Source organism: Palaemon carinicauda, chromosome 35 (assembly GCF_036898095.1).
Source record: "Palaemon carinicauda isolate YSFRI2023 chromosome 35, ASM3689809v2, whole genome shotgun sequence".
Lineage (NCBI taxonomy): Eukaryota > Metazoa > Arthropoda > Malacostraca > Decapoda > Palaemonidae > Palaemon > Palaemon carinicauda.
In genome coordinates this window covers 28115920-28131710 of record NC_090759.1, presented here as the reverse complement: position 1 = coordinate 28131710, position 15791 = coordinate 28115920, and the positions used below count along the sequence as shown (strand labels likewise).

Below are 15791 nucleotides of genomic sequence, written 5' to 3'. Positions count from 1 at the left end.
ACCTACTGCGGCTAAGACGACATTTAGTATAGGCGTATATGCTGACAAATTCATCTCTCCCAAACCGGTCGAGCGAGATCAAAGAGGCTGTGGTGATAGGTTCATTATTGATGGACTGAATATTCACCATCCCATAGACTGGAAAACATTTCTCACAAATGATGACAACAAGAAATCTTTCATGAGTCTACAACATCGCCACTGGTACTCTGATGATATGACAAAAAGGTATCATTAAAAAACCTACGATCTTCTCTGAGGTAGATCAAGCCTATACAGAAATAAACTTGAACCGTTATGGTTTGAGGGAGACATTATCTCCAAAAGTCTCATTAGTGTATTAGTAGATGAGGAAGGATGAGACGAAACAAAGTGTGATGATTTCAATATAAATGATGATCATGATAATTATGAATTTGATAATGACGAGGATGAAGATGATGAATCAGACAGGGATCAATCATGTACTATTGACATGATTTTTTTTTTTTTTAATCTTTAATGCTTAGTTTTACAAACAAAATTTTTTGTTAGAATATAACATCAGCCATTCACGTATGTTAAAATGATATAATTCAGCTTAGTATGACTCAATTTAGCTTAAATGAGTACATTTGATACGTGTAGTATGCAAGTAGGCCAAGTCATGAATAGTGGACTTTGGACATTTATTAAATTCATATTTTCCCAAGTTTGTGAGAACATGTTATTTACCGTCGTGTGTTCTGTATGCTACTTACAAGTGCAAATTTAGACTCAAAAGAAAGTTTATATAATATGGAAGGTTTTGTATGAAGTATTTACCCATAGATTCGTTGTTTTTTTTCCTAAGAGGACTTCGATTCCAAAGAAAAATATGTTAAAAACCAGTTTTTTTTATTATTATTATTATTACTTCTATTATATATATTATACTATTATAATTTTTGCTCTTTATATATGTTTCTTGATATATTGAAATAGTCCCTGTAAAATTTCTTGAAAATCTTAAGATGTTTGACCACCCATATAAGGCTTAATGTAGATTTATGTGAAGCGAACTTGAGCTTAGTGAGAAACGGGGAGTTTCGGCCCCCTTTGTGAGAACGGCCCCAAGTAGAGGGTGGTCGCTATGTTCTTTACATAGCCCAGAATGTAGGATATCAGGAAATAAGTTAAAAAATAGTTATCAGAAAACATCCTGAGGGGTGGTCTTGGAACCCAGCCCATAACAGTTACTGTCTTTGATACTAATACTAGAGTATGATGCGTATATACATATAATATTTAGATATTATGTAAGCAATTAGAATAAACAAAACACTGAAAATCAAGGATGAGACTTTAAGGATGTGACTGTAAGTAGAGAGGAGGACGGGGAAGGGGAGAATATCATATTGGGATAGGCCAGGGGGGCTCTGGGGGTTGTTCAGGGCTTGGAGTTTAGATGAGTCCTCCACTCCCGTCCGACTCTGTATAACACATTAGATGTGATCAATAGATAGGATGAATGTCCTTCAATAAACTCGTAACGTGACGGATAAAGCAATATGGAATATGGTAGGTCGGGATCTTCAAGTCAGTATACAGGAATTTACTATTCCAACTATTATTTTAGGATATATTTTCGTGAAACATTGGTATGTCCGCCACTTAAATGTAAAGCAGGCTTTTTCTTGTTTACTACATAGTTAAGATTGGCTACTAAACCTTGGAAATCAATATCGTAGTTTTCATAATCGATATCTCAGCCTTGCTAATCAATATCGTAGCCTTGGTAATCAATGGGTCAGCCTTGCTAATCAATATCGTAGCCTTGAAAATCTAATGGGTCAGCCTTGCTTATCAATAGCGTAGCCTTGGTAATCAATGGGTCAGCCTTGCTAATCAATATCGTAACCTTGGAAATCAATGGGTCAGCCTTGCTAATCAATATCGTAGCCTTGGTAATCAATGGGTCAGGCTGACCCATTGATTAGCCTTTGTAATCAATGGGTCGGCCTTGCTAATCAATATCGTAGCCTTGGTAATCAATGGGTCGGTCTTGCTAATCAATATCGTAGCCTTGGTAATCAATGGGTCGGTCTTGCTAATCAATATCGTAGCCTTGGTAATCAATGGGTCGGCCTTGCTAATCAATATCGTAGCCTTGGTAATCAATGGGTCGGCCTTGCTAATCAATATCGTAGCCTTGGTAATCAATGGGTCAGGCTGACCCATTGATTAGCCTTGGTAATCAGTGGGTCGGTCTTGCTAATCAATATCGTAGCCTTGGTAATCAATGGGTCGGCCTTGCTAATCAATATCGTAGCCTTGGTAATCAATGGGTCGGCCTTGCTAATCAATATCATAGCCTTGGTAATCAATGGGTCGGCCTTGCTAATCAATATCATAGCCTTGCTAATCAATGGGTCGGCCTTGCTAATCAATATCTTAGCCTTGGTAATCAATGGGTCGGCCTTGCTAATCAATATCATAGCCTTGGTAATCAATGGGTCGGCCTTGCTAATCAATATCATAGCCTTGCTAATCAATGGGTCGGTCTTGCTAATCAATATCTTAGCCTTGCTAATCATTGGGTCGGCCTTGCTAATCAATATCGTAGCCTTGGTTATCAATGGGTCAGCCTTGCTAATCAATATCGTAGCCTTGGTAATCAATGGGTCGGTCTTGCTAATCAATATCGTAGCCTTGGTAATCAATGGGTCGGCCTTGCTAATCAATATCGTAGCCTTGGTAATCAATGGGTCGGTCTTGCTAATCAATATCGTAGCCCTGGTAATCAATGGGTCGGCCTTGCTAATCAATATCGTAGCCTTGGTAATCAATGGGTCGGTCTTGCTAATCAATATCGTAGCCCTGGTAATCAATGGGTCAGTCTTGCTAATCAATATCGTAGCCTTGGTAATCAGTGGGTCAGTCTTGCTAATCAATATCGTAGCCTTGGTAATCAATGGGTCAGTCTTGCTAATCAATATCGTAGCCTTGGTAATCAATGGGTCAGTCTTGGTAATCAACATCGTAGCCTTGGAAATCAATGGGTCAGTCTTGCTAATCAATATCGTAGCCTTGGAAATCAATATCTCGGCCTTGCTAAACAGTAGCGTAGCCTTGGCAATCAATAGCTCAGCCTTGTTAATCAGTATCATAGTCTTTGTAATCAATATTTCAGCTTTGCTAATCAATATCGTAGCCTTGGCAATCAATGTCTCAGCCTTGCTAATCAATATTATTATTATTATTATTATTACTTACTTACTTACTTACTTACTAAGCTACAACCCTAGTTGGAAAAGCAGGCTGCTATAAGCCCAGGGGCTCCAACAGGGAAAATAGCCTATTGAGGAAAGGAAACAAGGAAAAATGAAATTTTTAAGAACAGTAACATTAAAATAATCATATCCTATATAAACTATAAAAACTTTAACAAAACAAGAGGAAGAGAAATGAGATAGAACAGTGTGCCCGAGTGTACCCTCAAGCAAGAGAACTCTGACTCAAGACAGTGGAAGACTGAGGTACAGAGGCTATGTCACTACCTAAGTCTAGAGAACAATGGTTTGGTTTTGGAGTGTCCTCCTAGAGGAGCTGCTGACCATAGCTAAAGAGTCTCTTCTACCCTTACAAGGAGGAAAGTAGCCACTGAACAGTTACAGCGCAGTAAGAAGAATTGTTTGGTAATCTCAGTGTTGTCAGGTATATAAGGCAGAGGAGAATATGTAAAGAATAGCTCAGACTATTTGTTGTGTGTGTAGGCAAATGAACCGTAACGGGAGAGAAGGATCCAATGTAGTACAGTCTGGCCTGTCAAAATACCCTATACCTCTTTAGTGGTAGTATTTCAACGGGTGGCTGGTGCCCTGGCCAACCTACTATCTACCATAGTCTTCGTAATCAGTATCTCAGAATTATTAATTAATATTGTAGTCTTCGAAATTAATATATCAAACTTGTCAATCAGTATCATAGACTTCGTAATCAATATCTCAGCTTTGTTAATCAGTATCGTAGTCTTCATGATCAATATCTCAGCTTTGCTAATCAATATCGTAGCCTTGGCAATCAATATCTCAGCCTCGCTAATCAATATCATAGTCTTCACAATCAGTATCTCAGCCTTGTTAATCAGTATCGTAGTCTTCGTAATCAATATATCAGTTTTGCTAATCAATATCGTACCTTTGGCAATCAATATCTCTGCCTTGCTAATCAATATCGTAGCCTCGGCAATCAGTATCTCAGCCTTGCAAATCAATATCGTAGCCTTGTTAATCAATAGCTCAGCCGTGCTAATCAATAGCGTAGTCTTCGTAATCAATATCTCAGCGTTGTTAATCAATATCGTATCTTTGGCAATCAATATCTCAGCCTTGCTAATCAATATTGTAGCTTTGGCAATCAATGCATCAGCCTTGCTAATCAATATCGTAGCCTTAGCAATCAATATCTCAGCCTTGCTAATCAATATTTTAGCTTTGGCAATCAATGTATCAGCCTTGCTAATCAATATCGTAGCCTTGGTAATCAATATCTCAGCCTTGCTATCAATATCGTAGCCTTGGCAATCAATATCTCAGCCTTATTAATTAGTATCGTATTATTCGCAATCAATATCTCAGCCTTGCTATTCAATATCGTAGCCTTTGCAATCAATATCTCATCCTTGTTAATCAATATTGTAGCTTTGGTAATAATTATCTTAGCCTTGCTAATCAATATCGTGGTCTTCGAATCAATATCTCAGCCTTGCTATCTATATTGTAGGTTTGGCGATCAATATCTCAGCCTTGCTAATCAATATATTAGCTTTGCTAATCAATATCGTAGCCTTGGCAATCAATATCTCAGCCTCGCTAATCAATTTCATAGTCTTCACAATCAGTATCTCAGCCTTGTTAATCAGTATCGTAGTCTTCGTAATCAATATATCAGTTTTGCTAATCAATATCGTACCTTTGGCAATCAATATCTCTGCCTTGCTAATCAATATCGTAGCCTCGGCAATCAGTATCTCAGCCTTGCAAATCAATATCGTAGCCTTGTTAATCAATAGCTCAGCCGTGCTAATCAATAGCGTAGTCTTCGTAATCAATATCTCAGCGTTGTTAATCAATATCGTATCTTTGGCAATCAATATCTCAGCCTTGCTAATCAATATTGTAGCTTTGGCAATCAATGCATCAGCCTTGCTAATCAATATCGTAGCCTTAGCAATCAATATCTCAGCCTTGCTAATCAATATTTTAGCTTTGGCAATCAATGTATCAGCCTTGCTAATCAATATCGTAGCCTTGGTAATCAATATCTCAGCCTTGCTATCAATATCGTAGCCTTGGCAATCAATATCTCAGCCTTATTAATTAGTATCGTATTATTCGCAATCAATATCTCAGCCTTGCTATTCAATATCGTAGCCTTTGCAATCAATATCTCATCCTTGTTAATCAATATTGTAGCTTTGGTAATAATTATCTTAGCCTTGCTAATCAATATCGTGGTCTTCGAATCAATATCTCAGCCTTGCTATCTATATTGTAGGTTTGGCGATCAATATCTCAGCCTTGCTAATCAATATATTAGCTTTGCTAATCAATATCGTAGCCTTGGCAATCAATATCTCAGCCTCGCTAATCAATTTCATAGTCTTCACAATCAGTATCTCAGCCTTGTTAATCAGTATCGTAGTCTTCGTAATCAATATATCAGTTTTGCTAATCAATATCGTACCTTTGGCAATCAATATCTCTGCCTTGCTAATCAATATCGTAGCCTCGGCAATCAGTATCTCAGCCTTGCAAATCAATATCGTAGCCTTGTTAATCAATAGCTCAGCCGTGCTAATCAATAGCGTAGTCTTCGTAATCAATATCTCAGCGTTGTTAATCAATATCGTATCTTTGGCAATCAATATCTCAGCCTTGCTAATCAATATTGTAGCTTTGGCAATCAATGCATCAGCCTTGCTAATCAATATCGTAGCCTTAGCAATCAATATCTCAGCCTTGCTAATCAATATTGTAGCTTTGGTAATAATTATCTTAGCCTTGCTAATCAATATCGTAGCCTTAGCAATCAATATCTCAGCCTTGCTAATCAATATTGTAGCTTTGGTAATAATTATCTTAGCCTTGCTAATCAATATCGTGGTCTTCGAATCAATATCTCAGCCTTGCTATCTATATTGTAGGTTTGGCGATCAATATCTCAGCCTTGCTAATTGATATTGTAGTCTTCGCAATCATTATCTCAGCTTTGCTAATCTACATTTTAGCTTTGGCAATCAATATCTCTGCCTTCCTAATCAATGCCATAGCTTTGGCAATCAATATCTAGCCTTGCTAATCAATGTCATAGCTTTGGCAATCAATATCTAGCCTTGCTAATCAATATAATAGTCTTCGTAATCATTATCTCAGCTTTGTTAATCTATATCGTAGCTTTATTAATTAATATCTCGGCCTTACTAATCTATATCGTAGCTTTGGCAATTAATATTTCGGCCTTGCATATTAATACCGTAGCTTTGGCAATCAATTTCTCAGCCATGCTAATCAGTATCGTAGTCTTCGTAATCATTATCCAAGCTTTGCTAATTTCTATTATAGCTTTGGCAATCAATATTTCAGCCTTGCTAATCGATATCGTAGTCTTTGTAATCAATATCTCTGCCTTGCTAATCTATATCTTAGCTTTGGCAATCTATATCTCCAATAACAGAAATTAATCTACGAAAGTACATCACTCGGAGAGATGATAGTTTCCGAGAACCTTTCCAGAACTAGTCCCTCCAAAACTAATCTCCAAGAACTCACTTTAAGAATGTCAATAACATTTTCATCCCGGACTGATAAGATATTATCTCTTCAGGCTGAGATGCTGACATATATTGAATCCCTTTCCCCCTCGGGCACTTAGGGAAATGAGAAAATAGATGGCGCTGATGAATCTGCTCTTACGTTTACATTCACTTTGGAAATCTTATGATCCGTCAGTTTACTGTATTAAGACTTTACGCGATCACAAATGCGTAAAGAAAGGGAGGTTGATTGATTGATTTAGAATTCTCTGGCATCATGACATCGAAGGAAGAAAGGGAGATTATTATTCTTTTAAAGGTTTAAAGGCCGCTCATGAATGGCAGAGGCAAGGGACGGTGGCATTACCCTAACTAGCAGGACAATGCCCTAAAGACCGACCATATATACATATGATCAGCGCCCAAGCTAGGACCAAGGAGGACCAAGCAATGGCTGCTGATGATTCAGCAGATAGACCTTTAGGCTCCCTCAAACCCCCCATCCTTAGTTCACAAGGATGAGTGAGGTTGCAGCGACCAAAGGAACTAACGAGTTTGAGCGGGACTCGAACCCCAATCTGGCATTCAACAGGCAGAGATGTTACTATATCGGCCACCAAAATCCTTCAATTAAAGTCAACAATAGTGTTTTTCTTATGAAATATATTCAATTTAAGTTAGTAACTGAGCTCTGGAACTTTATAAGAGAATAATTCATAGTAAAAAGTTGTTGATTTTTTATGTCAAAACACGAGATGTATGTAAATGTAATTAGATGGTAAAACGAGATTCAAGTCAACCATCTCTAAGGATTGGTTTTCATCCAGAAACTGATGTCGACATTACTAATCAGTAAAAATCCATCGATGTATTTATTTATTTTCTGTTTATTCGTGTTGCGAGAACGACACAGATAACACCACTTTCATTGGGTACATAATTTTCCATACTTTCAATTTTACGATTCTTTGATAATATAAACAAACTTTACATCAGATAATTAGCTAAATCATGCCAACATCTGTGGATTTTTAATAAAAAAAAAAAGATACTCCCACTGGATGGACATTTGATACCAACATTTCACGGGTAGCCTAGGGTTTATAAAAAAAAAAAAAAAAAATAATTTTTCATAAGTTTTCACTGGTAACCTTTGAATTAAAAAAAACAATTAATAAATCCTTTTCTTTAAGCTAAATTCGCAGATGCCAGGATATTTGAATTAATGAGACCCCATACTGGTTCACCATCATCCCTAGGATTCTTTCAAACTATAAAACAAACTGTCATTGAATGCTTGGTTTTCTTCATGCTAGCGTCTTCGGGCTTCTTTAAGATTAAAGGTAATAATAGTAGTCATGTCTACCCTGTTTATTTTATCCCAACACATATAGGTAGTAGGTTGGCCAGGGCACTAGCCTCCCGTTGAGATACAACTGCTAGAGAGTTATTGGGTCCTTTGATTGGCTAGACAGTACTACATTGGATCCTCCTCTCTAATTACGGCTCATTTTCCCTTTGCCTACTCACACCGAATAGTCTGGCCTATTCTTTACATATTCTTCTCTGTCCTCATACACCTGACAACACTGATATTACTAAATAATTCTTTACCCAAGGGGTTAACTACTCCATTGCAATTGTTCAGTGGTTAATTTCCTCTTGGTAAGGGTAGAAGAGACTCTTTAGCTATGGTAAGCAGCTCTTATAAGAGAAGGACACTCCAAAATTAAACCATTGTTCACTAGTCTTTGACAGTGCCATAGCCTCTGTACCATGGTCTTCCACTGTCTTGAAGGTACACTCGGGCACACTTTTCTATCTTATTTTTCTCCCTCTTGTTTATTTTTAAGTTTTTATAGTTTATATATGAAATATTTATTTTAATTTTATTACTGTTCTTAAATATTTGTTTTATTTGTTAATTACTTCTCGTTTAGTTTCCTTATTCCCTTTCCTCACTGGGCTATTTTCCCTGTTGGAGCCCTCCGGCTTATAGCATCTTGCTTTTCTAACTAGGATTGTAGCTTAGCAAGTAATAATAATAATGATAATAATGATATAGGTAGCTTTGAAAACGCAATTGGAGATGGACAACAGCAAATGAAAATGTATTACTTACGGGTTGGCTTTGTGCAAGAGTTTTTTTTTTCTTGTTATATGCAAGGCAATCTGGACCGAACGAACATTAGGTTATTATAGTTACATTACACACCAGATTATATATACACATTTTTCAATTTTTCATTTTTCTAAATGATGAGTTTTATATCAATGAAAGAGTTGACCTTTACATAAAAGACTACATTAAAAGAGGAGTCGAGTCTGGATTATGGAGTACTCTGAATTATACTCTAAATGAGATGAAATACTGTTGACATAAAAAAAGGTAATATTCCTATGAGTTGATGATAAGCTTCAAAAGTTATTCCCAAGTGGCACTTGATTTAGGACTGAATACAACCATTGATTATGTTCCTAGATACAGTAGAACCCAAACCTTGTGACATTTTACAATATATATTATGACCCTTGATTGATATCTTGATTAAATCCCTAGATAAGAACTATCGCTTAAAACTGAATAGATACTAGATCATGTTACTAAATGAGAGGCATAGTTAGCAATTATTAAAACCTCAGATTATGCTTCTAGATATAACACCAGTTAGAACTCGAAATCATATTCCTAAATAAGACCCAAATATTTTAGGTAAGTAGAATACTAAAGAAAAATGTAACCTAAATCATGTGGTTGATGAAACCCCATATACCGTAGTTATGCCTTTAATATTATTTATCTTTTATTTTACTTCAAAATATCGTAACTAAGTTAGGGATACAAAAGCGTAGATCAGAAGCATTCAATTAAGGCCCCTTAATTTAAGATATAATTAAGTGCCAACTGTTTGAACCTCTGAGTTGACTTTTTATCTTAAATCAGTGAAAGGCTTAAATTTTGCTTCTATTAAAATAAAGATCACAGTTTATACTTTTGATTAGTAAGCTCTCCTATGTTGGGATTGGAGACGTTTTATTTGTTTTTGATTGTTTTTGTGTGGGGGGGGGGAGGGGGGCAGCTGGTGTTTTGTAGTAGTTCAGTATGATTTGCCGTAAGTAGACATCACCCCAGTTTATTGAAGAACAAAATAGACAACCTTTTTGTATTCTGACAACTATAACTCTCCCGGGGTTTTGAATCCTATTGAAGACAGAGATATTTTTGCACTTTTATCTAAACTTGAACTATGATAACAGCATGTCTCTATTTAATATTGATTGATTCTTTAATGCAACCTGTATGAATAAACAAATATCGTTGCGGAAATTTAGTTACGCTATTTAGTTATTTTTATTCATCTGCAGGGTGATTTCCGTTTTTCTATAATTAATTTATTCAAAGAATTATAATAAACGATTCTTTAATACGAAGTTCCCCAATAAATTGAAATTCGACGTGGAGACAAACTAATTGAGCAAAGACTTATTTTGATTTAATGTGTGAACAAATAAGTTCTCTAATTGAATAGGGTAACAAAGATGTATTTTTTCAATATAAGAACAAAGATTCTTCTCAATTCATCATAGTAACAAAACTTCATCTTAATTTCTCAAGTAACAAAGACTCCTTTTGATTCAATATGGGAGCAAATGTGTATTTGAATTCAGTATGGGAACTAAGATTTATTTTGATTAAATGGTGAAACAAATGTGTATTTGAATTCAGTATGGGAACTAAGATTTATTTTGATTAAATGGTGAAACAAATGTGTATTTGAATTCAATGTGTGAACAATAATTATTTTGATTAAATGGGGAAACAGTTGTGTATTTAAATTCAGTGTGGGAACAAAAGATTTATTTTGATAAAATGGGGAAACAATTGTTTATTTGAATTCAATGTGTGAACAATAATTATTTTGATTAAATGGGGAAACAAATGTGTATTTGAATTCAATGTGTGAACAATAATTATTTTGATTAAATGGGGAAACAGTTGTGTATTTGAATTCAGTGTGGGAACAAAAGATTTATTTTGATAAAATGGGGAAACAATTGTGTATTTGAATTCAATGTGTGAACAATAATTATTTTGATTAATTGGGGAAACAAATGTGTATTTGAATTCAATGTATGAACAATATTTATTTTGATTAAATGGGGAAATAAATGTGTATTTGGATTCAGTGTGGGAACAGAGATTTATTTTGATTAAATGGGGAAAAAATGTGTATTTGAATTCAATGTGTGAACAATACTTATTTTGATTAAATAGGAAAAAAGTTGTGTATTTGAATTCAGTGTGGGAACAAAAGATTTATTTTGATAAAATGGGGAAACAATTGTGTATTTGAATTCAATGTGTGAAAAATAATTATTTTGATTAAATGGGGAAACAAATGTGTATTTGAATTCAATGTATGAACAATATTTATTTTGATTAAAGGGGGAAATAAATGTGTATTTGGATTCAGTGTGGGAACAGAGATTTATTTTGATTAAATGGGGAAAAAAATGTGTATTTGAATTCAATGTGTGAACAATACTTATTTTGATTAAATGGGAAAAAAGTTGTGTATTTGAATTCAGTGTGGGAACAAAAGATTTATTTTGATGAAATGGGGAAACAATTGTGTATTTGAATTCAATGTGTGAACAATAATTATTTTGATTAAATGGGGAAACAAATGTGTATTTGAATTCAGTATGGGAACTAAGATTTATTTTGATTAAATGGGGAAACAAATGTGTATTTGGATTCAGTGTGGGAACAAAAGATTTATTTTAATAAAATGGGGAAACAAATGTGCATTTGAATTTAATATGTGAACAATAATTATTTTGATTAAATGGGGAAACAAATGTTTATTTGAATTCAATGTGTGAACAATAATTATTTTGATTAAATGGGGAAACAAATGTGTATTTGAATTCAGTATGGGAACTAAGATTTATTTTGATTAAATGGGGAAACAAATGTGTATTTGGATTCAGTGTGGGAACAAAAGATTTATTTTAATAAAATGGGGAAACAATTGTGCATTTGAATTTAATATGTGAACAATAATTATTTTGATTAAATGGGGAAACAAATGTTTATTTGAATTCAATGTGTGAACAATACTTATTTTGATTAAATGGGGAAAAAGTTGTGTATTTGAATTCAGTGTGGGAACAAAGATTTATTTTGATTAAATGGGGATTCAAATGTGTATTTGAATTCAAAGTGTGAACAATATTTATTTTGATTAAATGGGGAAACAAATGTGTATTTGGATTCAGTGTGGGAACAAAGATTTATTTTGATTAAATTGGGAAACAAATGTGTATTTGAATTCAATGTGTGAACAATACTTATTTTGATTAAATGGGGAAACAGTTGTGCATTTGAATTCAGTGTGGGAACAAAGATTTATTTTGATTAAATGGGGAAACAAATGTGTATTTGAATTCAAAGTGTGAACAATAATTATTTTGATTAAATGGGGAAACAGTTGTGTATTTGAATTCAGTGTGGGAACAAAAGATTTATTTTGATAAAATGGGGAAACAATTGTGTATTTGAATTCAATGTGTGAACAATAATTATTTTGATTAATTGGGGAAACAAATGTGTATTTGAATTCAATGTATGAACAATATTTATTTTGATTAAAGGGGGAAATAAATGTGTATTTGGATTCAGTGTGGGAACAGAGATTTATTTTGATTAAATGGGGAAAAAATGTGTATTTGAATTCAATGTGTGAACAATACTTATTTTGATTAAATAGGAAAAAAGTTGTGTATTTGAATTCAGTGTGGGAACAAAAGATTTATTTTGATAAAATGGGGAAACAATTGTGTATTTGAATTCAATGTGTGAACAATAATTATTTTGATTAAATGGGGAAACAAATGTGTATTTGAATTCAATGTATGAACAATATTTATTTTGATTAAAGGGGGAAATAAATGTGTATTTGGATTCAGTGTGGGAACAGAGATTTATTTTGATTAAATGGGGAAAAAAATGTGTATTTGAATTCAATGTGTGAACAATACTTATTTTGATTAAATGGGAAAAAAGTTGTGTATTTGAATTCAGTGTGGGAACAAAAGATTTATTTTGATGAAATGGGGAAACAATTGTGTATTTGAATTCAATGTGTGAACAATAATTATTTTGATTAAATGGGGAAACAAATGTGTATTTGAATTCAGTATGGGAACTAAGATTTATTTTGATTAAATGGGGAAACAAATGTGTATTTGGATTCAGTGTGGGAACAAAAGATTTATTTTAATAAAATGGGGAAACAAATGTGCATTTGAATTTAATATGTGAACAATAATTATTTTGATTAAATGGGGAAACAAATGTTTATTTGAATTCAATGTGTGAACAATAATTATTTTGATTAAATGGGGAAACAAATGTGTATTTGAATTCAGTATGGGAACTAAGATTTATTTTGATTAAATGGGGAAACAAATGTGTATTTGGATTCAGTGTGGGAACAAAAGATTTATTTTAATAAAATGGGGAAACAATTGTGCATTTGAATTTAATATGTGAACAATAATTATTTTGATTAAATGGGGAAACAAATGTTTATTTGAATTCAATGTGTGAACAATACTTATTTTGATTAAATGGGGAAAAAGTTGTGTATTTGAATTCAGTGTGGGAACAAAGATTTATTTTGATTAAATGGGGAAACAAATGTGTATTTGAATTCAAAGTGTGAACAATATTTATTTTGATTAAATGGGGAAACAAATGTGTATTTGGATTCAGTGTGGGAACAAAGATTTATTTTGATTAAATTGGGAAACAAATGTGTATTTGAATTCAATGTGTGAACAATACTTATTTTGATTAAATGGGGAAACAGTTGTGCATTTGAATTCAGTGTGGGAACAAAGATTTATTTTGATTAAATGGGGAAACAAATGTGTATTTGAATTCAAAGTGTGAACAATATTTATTTTGATTAAATGGGGAAAAAATGTGTATTTGGATTCAGTGTGGGAACAAAGATTTATTTTGATTAAATGGGGAAACAAATGTGTATTTGAATTCAGTGTGGGAACAAAAGATTTATTTTGATAAAATGGGGAAACAATTGTGTATTTGAATTCAATGTGTGAACAATATTTATTTTGATTAAATGGGAAACAGTTGTGTATTTGGATTCAGTGTGGGAACAAAAGATTTATTTTGATTAAATGGGGAAACAAATGTGTATTTGAATTCAATGTGTGAACAATATTTATTTAGATTAAATGGGGAAGCAAATGTGTATTTGGATTCAGTGTGGGAACAAAGGTTTATTTTGATTAAATGGGGAAAAAATGTGTATTTGAATTCAATGTGTGAACAATAATTTTTTTTATTAAATGGGGAAACAAATGTGTATTTGAATTCAGTATGGGAACTAAGATTTATTTTGATTAAATGGGGAAACAAATGTGTATTTGAATTCAATGTGTGAACAATAATTATTTTGATTAAATGGGGAAACAAATGTGTATTTGGATTCAGTATGGGAACTAAGATTTTTTTTTATTAAATGGGGAAACAAATGTATATTTGAATTCAATGTGTGAATAACACTTATTTTGATTAAATGGGGAAGCAAATGTGTATTTGGATTCACTGTGGGAAAAAGATTTATTTTGATTAAATGGGGAAACAAATGTGTATTTGGATTCAATGTGGGAAAAAAGATGTATTTTGAATAAATGAGGAAACAAATGTGTTTGAATTCAGTTTGTGAACAATAATTATTTTGATTAAATGGGGAAACAAATGTATATTTGAATTCAATGTGGAAAAAAAGATTTATTTTGATTAAATGGGGAAACAAATGTGTATTTGAATTCAATGTGTGAACAATAATTATTTTCATTAAATACGGAAACAAATGTGTATTTGAATTCAGTGTGGGAACAAAGATTTATTTTAATTAAATGGGGAACTGAAAATGGGAACAAATATGTTTTCTGATTTAATATGGAAACAAAGTTATATTTCAATTCAATATTGGAACAATTGTGTAATTTAATTTCAATATTGGAACAAATATATTTTTGTATAGTACGAAAACAATACGTAATTGAACTGAATATTGAAATCAATGAGTATTTTTATGAAAACATACAGTATATAAAAATTTTTGGCCCGAAATTTTCGGCCCGAAAATCGGCCGAAATTTTCGGCCCGAAAATCGGCCGAAATTTTCGGCCCGAAAATCGGCCGAAATTTTCGGCCCGAAAAGCGGCCGAGGTTTTCGTGCCGAAAATTTCGGCTGAAATTCGAGCCGAAAATTTCCGCCGAAATTCAAGCCAAAAATTTTTGCGAAAATTTCGCCCGATTTTATATTGTATTTTTTAAAGATAAAATTTAATACTTTTGGTTTATTTACGTGTAAGTTGATATGTTCTATTATTATTCTCTTTTCTCATTTTTAGATTTTCTTTTTTGCCAACTTTATTCTTTAGAGTCTTTCATTACCATTTATTGAACGTGAAGACTCGCTATTTGTGACTATTTATACTTTATGAATAATAAAGATAATTATGATACTAGTAACTGTAATAATGATAATGATAATCAAGCAATAGTCAGAACAGAGTTTCTACCTAGTAAATATGAAAAGATAAATAACCACCTGCGTAGTTTTATATGCAAAAACTTTATTTCATTTGCAATTATCCCCTCTCAGACGAATACTCCTTCCATTCTTATAGGACAAAGACACAACTTCTTTATTTTAAGAATAAAATAAAGAGTATGATTTTTAAGTTACTGAGTTTTGTGTTTTTTTATTTTTCTTTTATCTATTTTTTTCCGAAATCCAGTGATGTGTTATGTAGGATGTTTTCGTTCATTTTGTTTATATTATATTTTGTATCGAAATTTATTTTTATGTTTATCTACCTTTTTGTGTGTATTTGTTTATGTCATATTTTATTGTATCCACTAGTATCTAGCAGACTATGTGAGCCGTTGATTTTTATGCACTATAGG

The 15791-nt window shown here is 33.1% G+C and overlaps 1 protein-coding gene across 2 annotated transcripts in view; it reads left to right on the top strand.

The window, feature by feature from the left end:
* The window catches only part of LOC137627408 (protein FAM185A), a 558433-nt gene that overhangs the window by 440190 nt on the left and 102452 nt on the right, over window positions 1-15791 (top strand). The gene's annotated exons all lie outside the window — the stretch shown is intronic.